Genomic DNA, 7,621 nt, shown 5'->3' with positions numbered 1-7,621 from the left:
ATTTTGGTTCCCGGATCGATTGATCAGTTTATCATATTCACATGTGCCCTGTTCATGATCCTCTTTCTCACCCCAGCCAGATGGCTGGGTTTTGGTTTGTAGTTGACTTGCCACTGGTATAATCCTCTTTCATACCCCCACATGTATGTTGATTCCTAGTGGCCTGGGTTTTGGATTGTAGTCGACTTTCTTGTGGTATGATCTTTTTTCCTACCCCCACATGGATGTCAGTACCTGGTAGCCAGGTTTTAAATTGTAGTTGACTTACCAATGGTATAATCCTCATACTTCCTCCGCATGGATGTCAGTTTCCAGCAGCTTGGTTTTTGGATGTAGTTGACTTGCCATGGTCTGTCCATGGCATCCAAACCACTCAAAATCTAGGGGCACATCCTTTCCATTTTAATAAATATTGCAGGGTTCAGATCACCTTCCAGCCATAGTTCTCTTCCGATTGGATGTGCTCCTCTGTTTTTCATCCATATATGCAGTATCTTTCTATGATAGGCAAAGAGTATACCTGGTTCAGACATGGTGCGGTTCCCCCACATCAGATCTTCGGATCTGACTGTCTTATCTTAGGGAGTGTTCTTCGGATGCTTCTTTATTTCCCTCACACTGGTTTTTCCGCCTATTCAATGTATGGTTCTAGCTAGTTATGTGAGTGGAGGTAATGTACTGTATCGGAAGTTATAATATTCTCACACTGAAAAATGTATTTCCCGTAGGTACTTGCTTCCTCTCACACTTCCTACCCTTCCTCCCTGCTGAAAACTGGTGCTCCCATTTGCAGCCAAAACTCAGTGATAATGTGGTAGAACTGAATAGAGGGAGCCACATATGTCATGACAGTATGTCTCACTGTTATTGGTGGAAGGTTGATGCATGAGAGACTCATTGGAATCAGTAAATTCCAATGGAGGGGAGATAGAAGGTTGTGGCATGAGTTAAATAAAATTTGCATATAGAGGGCAGCACTCAATGAGAATAGCTATTTATGTGAGAGGAGGTAAGTACTTATCAGAAGCAATAAAACAAATGACTTTAAAAAAAGAGAACTAAATGTCCAGCATGCAAAGTATAACAGTGAAATTTGTCTCTCAGATAAATCTTGTACCAGGCATCCAACAATATAAATGCAACACCCCTGATCAGAAATGGAATAGAAAAATACTGCACATACAAGAGTGATCTTTTCACATGATTATTTTAAAATAGTGATCACTATAATATATTAAAATACTATGATTTTCAAATTACCTGAAAAAAATGTTGTACATCTTTTCACAAAATAGTTGACTATTCAGACATTCTTCTCTGATCATTTCACATGCCTCAAAAATTACTGATGGGAAACAAAAACTGCTGCATAAAGTAAACTAATTATTGCTGACTCATTTTGTTTTGGGTTTTGTCAATTGATAATTTTAAGTGCATTAATGTTGGTAAGGAAACAAACTAATTTTACTGAGTTATTCAGATGATCATGCCTTTTTAGTGCTTCAAAATTACCTAATGATATTTAATTGAGCATTCTCACACTAGGTTTATTTAAACTATATAACTGAAGCTGTTACCAACAAACTCTAACAAGGCTTTGGCAATTGTCTGGTAAATTAACTATTCCAGCTCCATAAGAAATTGTTTTTCTTTGATGGTTTTCACTTTTAAAACTTAAGTATCTTTCATTTGTCTGTGGTTCTAGTGTTAAATACCCCTAGAGGAACTGAGTATGAACCGTTAAGTATAAACTAATAATTTTGAACTCGAGCATAATGGTGGGTAAAACAAAATATGTGACACTCAATGGTAACCAACATTAGCTTTTGGAATGCAACCCTATTATTAAAAAGAGACCTATATCTTACAGAACCAACCAGATTCTTTAAAATATATGATGGTGGTTTTTTTCTTGGTAAAACAGTGTTAATAACTTTCTTTATAGTAACGCCATGAAAACTAAAAACTGTACTAAAATTGTCAGACTGATAGCTCGTGACTTTTTGTGTAGGTGTGCATCAAACGTTTGATCAAAATTGAGCAGTTTTTGTTAAATAACTTTGCACATGTGGCTTATACTTAGATCAAATTTGAGACCTAAATGTATGTTGAAAAGTTCTATCAGTATACCAAGTTTGAAAAATCCATGAAAGTTAAGTATGTTTTTCTATCAAATAAAAGTTTCCTTACTTTTGGTATGAAGAAGAAAAAAAGGGGAAGAAATTCAATCAAATTGGAGATTTTATATCTTGTGTATTTCTTAATGGATTGCCTTGAAATTTGGTATTTGAAGTAAGGATCCAGTAGAGCATATCCACTGAAAATATGTGTTAGTTTGGATTACAACAGTTCAAGCTACAGAAAGTGGAAAATTGCTAAACTATCACTCCTGTTAATAACAGACAGTGTGTCCTGCAGTTTGTTTTGGCTGTACCACATGCTACCGTGTGTCTTGATATTATACTTATGACATTTGGACAAATTTCCAATTTGTTCAAGGTTCCTAAGAATGAAAAATGCCTGGTCATGAAAGAATTAAATATAGATACTATTGGGTACAATTTGCTAGTGAGAATCCAATAACAGTACGTGGCTTTGGCTTTATTTGCTTTTAATGTTTTATCATGATCTAGTTATTGTTTATTACAAGAATGGATTTGACAATATGGAAAAATATTTTGTAGAGATATTTTCATTTGTAAGCAAACATATTGAGTCAGCCAGATCTTTAATTATATTTCAGATTTATTGCAAAAAAATTGAATCTTTGGCATTGATTAAATCATTCCTGGTATGTAAATAGTTCTGCTTAATGCATTTGTGAAAATAATTTTAGATTATATATATTCATTGTTGTTGATCTGAACATAAAATGAAGAAATGCAAATACATCTTCAAGTTTCATATCTACTTCTAGAAAATTATAATATATTTTTAGACATGTTTATTGAGTTTACTTTTAGATATTTTTTTTTGTCCAGGTGTGGAGTTTGCAGCAGGAAATGGAATCTCCTTCAGTTGATGATTCGGTGGTTGTAAAGTTGCTTGATGAAGTTTTTAATCAGACAACTGTATCTAGTACTACTGCTGTTCAACCAGCAATGTCCACTCAAGACCTTCAGGCAAAAATGGCGATCAATGCCATTCAGCGGCAATTAATGAGTTACGAAGCACCTGGCAGTGGAGCTACTCCAACGTCATCAGGTTCTCAAGTAACCAATAACCTAACATTGTATCCTCAACCAATTACTGCTGCTTCTCCTAATGCTATGACAACTTTTGTATCATCTCCTGGCTTGCAGTCCTCTTCTCAGCCCCCAACTTACAGTAGTGTCGTAGTGGTTAGTCAAAGACCCAGGTTACCCAATTCAGGGATAGTCACCAATGGTCAGCAAGTGTTGGGGGTAGGTAGTGTTCAGCGAGCAGGCTTGCCTCAGTATCCAAGGGCTGGGAATATTCCAGTCAATCTTACACCACAGGTAAAGTTCCTAGCCTTAATTTTAAAACAAGGTATGGAGTTATCTTTGATAATTATAATTCTAAGAAATATTTAGAGTAGTTTGTTTAATCAAAAGTAGTATTATTTTGGAATATGTGCTGGCTTTTTTTTGTGCATTGTATCTTTCCTTTTATTTTTATCATAGGTGAGGAGCCGATTGTATGAAAGGCGTCAAAAATACCTTCTACAACAACAGAAGAGGTTATTAGCCCAGCAACAACAGCAGCAACTTACTTTACAAACTCAACAATCTCTTAATGACCAACTTACTCTTTCTTCTGACTCCACCTTTCCCAAAAAATATGAATGACTTATTAAACAACACAGTGGCTCCTAATGTAACACTCCAGGTTAGAAACAACTGTATTTTAAAGTAAACCAGTTATATATAAGAGAAAAAAAAAATGCACAAAATAACATTTAAACTACACATGAGGCAAGAACAGAAATTAAATCAGTTCTTATATAGAACAGATTTAACTTATTTAATGAGTAACATCATTTTTTTTAAAGATGGACCAGATTATTCATTAAATTGATTCTAAATGAGTGCCAATCTTCATTTCATCTTCTAAAAAAAAGGATAAATTATTGGTAAAAGTTATTTGGTGCTTATAAAAAACAAATACTTTACACATAAATGCTCGAGATGGGTATCTGACAAGTGGCCTTATTAGTTTCATTAAAAAATAATGCTTAGAAACATCTATTTATACTACATGTTTCATGTAATATCATTTTTCTAAGTTCTTTAGAAGAAGAGCACATGGTCAATTGAAAAGTATTTATTTTTTATTGGGATTTTTAGTCAATATTCTTTGAAACAGCCATTTGAGATAATTTTGAGATGCATTTGACATTGTTTAAATTTAGTAGTTGCAGTCAATCTGCCATTTCATCATAGGAAACAATAAAGTTTATCCACTGACAGCTAAGTTCCTTTCTCTCTCTCTATGCATGTACGTGTGTGTGTGTGTATATATATATTTATATATGGGGGTGTTAATTTTATTCAGTTTTATATTTATTTCTGACATAATACTATTCCTAATAATAACATATATTTTCCATTTTTAATTCCAAGTTTTTTTTTCTATATATGTGCTTGTTTTGGTGTATGTTTGATTGATGTAGGATTACTTTGTTATTCTATGCTCTGCATATGTGGCAGTGTATTCTTCCTCTGTTTTAGTAAGCAATTTTTTATTTTTTTTGCTGTTCTTAAACATTTGTTGTTTTAGAGTTATATTAAATTTCTGAATTGTATTATAGTTGATAGGCAGCATAGTAGAAAACCTGGAACAAGCTGAAAATATGATTAATACCATTCCAAAGATTTTTCTCTACAAATTTTCACAAGACTATTCTATTAAAACTAAATAAGCTAATCCTTCTTTAAAAATAATTGTCGTTAGATTTCATACGATGAAACTAGTAAATAATTGTGTTAAAGTGTGTGAAAAATAATATATAATTAAATGTAAACAAATTCACTCCTGTCCTAGGAAAACAAAAACATTACGGTGTTTACTATTTGCGAGAAAGCTTGTGATGATAATAGATGATCACTTTGCAGAGATTAAAATGATTCATAATGTGGAATTTAGTTTCATAAGAAATATTAAAATCAAGGTAACACAAAAAAAAATCTTTAATTACCAGTGTTTCCAAATATTTTTCAAATTTCTTCAGTAGCTTTTAAACGTAAAGTTGTTGACATAAACTGAAGTTTATGGAAAACATGTTGAAATGATAAATATGTTTACACTTGACAGTGGCCAGTCTGCTTGCTTACAGTGTTATAAACAAGGTTTTGATATCCATGGTGGGCACAGCACAGACAACCCATTTTGTAGCTTTGTGCATAACAACAAACATTTTAAAGTACAAGCTGGAAGAAACTGTGTAAGCACATGTGGTGAGAAATAAAAAAATCAAACAACTTAAAACTTACTGTACTAGGTAGGCATTGTTTAAGAGGCAGCACGATCAGACTTTTGTTTTTCTATTTTCAGTGCTTTCTGACTAGTTAGGGTGACTTGTAATCAAACAATCCTGATTGTGTAAATAAGTTAATGACTTAATGGTGTTATATATTTTTTCTTTCTTTTTTTGTGAAAGTAAAGGATACTGAATATTAACTTGCTTAACTTTTTTATTAAAACAGTCTTGTCCTAAGAAATGTTGACTACATTTGTCGCTTGTCATAAGTAAGCAATATATTAAGTTAAAGCCACACTATTGTTTAGTCCAAACAAGATAAATATGAACAAAAGGCATCACTGTGGTTAGTTATACAACAGCCACCAGACCACACCTTCACATTTATATGTAATACTAGCTATTGTGTCGTGAGTTCAGTTGGTATGAATATGAACTTGAACAAGTATTTTTGAGTTAATTCAAAACTAATAATGCTATCTGCTACTATTTATAACTTTGAATTACTTTCCAGAGGGAAGGCAACTAGCCAACAGCATCCACCACCAACCTTATAGTAAATAGTAGCTCCAGAGTTGGTGGTGGATACTTCCAGTCATTTAGTTGCCTTTTCTAATAGTCAGCAGTTTAAAATTAAGATCATGAAAGATAGCTTTAGTAGTGCTGCCATAACTTAAAAATAAAGAAACAATTATAAAATGCCCTCACAGTTGAAAGAGCAAGCATGTTTAGAATCATGCCCACTAATTGAATATATTAATAAATGGAAACGTTAATTTTGATTAGTTGATTGTTCCATGAGTCATGACACTAATCGATTAAGGTGAACAAAATTTAATTAATCCGAAATGATAATGATTATTGTTTGTTTGTTTGTAGTTGAGCACAAAGCTATATAATGGGCTATCTGTGTTCTGCCCACTATGGCTATCAAAATCTGGTCTCTAGCATTGTAAGTCCACACACACACACACACACACCACTGTGCCACTGGGGGGTAAAAATAATCATGAGAAATCATAATGGCAATATTTATGACTTGGATAATTGGAAATATTAATAATCAGAAGTACTAATTTTGATTACTTGTATAGTTGGAATAATTGGAAACCCTAATTTTGATTAATTAATAATTTTACCAGACTCTTATTGATGTAGTTAATGCTCATAGTTATTCGAGTTAAATGTCCAACTGTAAATAACATATACTTTCTCAAACATTAATGTATGCATTTTTGTTGCTTATGATTATATTTTCAGAGCTATCATGAATAACAAATACAGTTAAATAAACATGTGGGCAAAATTTTTTTACTAAATTATTTTAGTCAAAAGTGAAGGTTACAATGTGATGAGATATTTTTATAATAAAAGTTAACAAAAAGAGAATATTGGTAAGAGTTTTAATGAGTATTGTCACTGTCCTTTTAATATAAAAAAATGACATTATGACACACACTTTACGAATTTTTAATATAGCGTTCAACCAGTATCCCTGAGCAGCTGTCACCTCGTTACACTGCCGACCTGATGGGGCAAATCTCAGGTCATGTTGGCCAGTCAGTACAGTCTCAACTCTCACCTGGTCAGCGTGGTAATCAACAGGGTCCATATTCTCCCATATCTCAACCACCATATCCCAGTTCAACACCTCCTGCTAACTCATACCAGCAACGACTTTCACCACACCCAATGCCAACATACCCTCCCAGTGGATCAGTACCTTCTCCTTCTCCAGTTCAGGCCTCAGGAAGTCCTAGATCCCCTCATCTCCAAGCAATGTCTCCACAGCCAGGAGCTAGCCAACCACAATGGGCTCAACATCCTTTACAAAGTTCTGCGATGTCACTACAACAACAAAATCCAATGTTAAATGCTCAGTTATCACAGGTGCTGTTAAGATATTTCATAAATGTATTTTATAAGATATACCAGATTGTCTTGTTTTTAAAATTTGTAAATCTACAAGCTGATAGTAGTAATAAAATATTCCTTGAATTCAGTCAGCTAGTATGAATCTTACAGAATAGTGCATTGCTAAATAGTTAACATTTCAAAAGGTATTTTATTAATAAGTGAATATAAGACTAAGTGTGTTGACTATTAATATTTTATTATACTTCATCTTTAATAAACATTTACAGAAAGTTCAGACACTTCTTGCTTTAAGAATGTGTATTT

General features: G+C 33.1%; 1 pseudogene; it reads left to right on the top strand.

The window, feature by feature from the left end:
- The window catches only part of LOC106463850, a 207,876-nt pseudogene extending 200,546 nt beyond the window's left edge, over window positions 1–7,330 (top strand).
- The last annotated feature ends 291 nt before the right edge of the window (window positions 7,331–7,621 follow it).

Source organism: Limulus polyphemus, unplaced genomic scaffold (genome assembly GCF_000517525.1).
Source record: "Limulus polyphemus unplaced genomic scaffold, Limulus_polyphemus-2.1.2 Scaffold1501, whole genome shotgun sequence".
Classification (NCBI taxonomy): Eukaryota; Metazoa; Arthropoda; class Merostomata; order Xiphosura; family Limulidae; genus Limulus; species Limulus polyphemus.
This window is presented reverse-complemented; position numbering and strand designations above follow the sequence as displayed.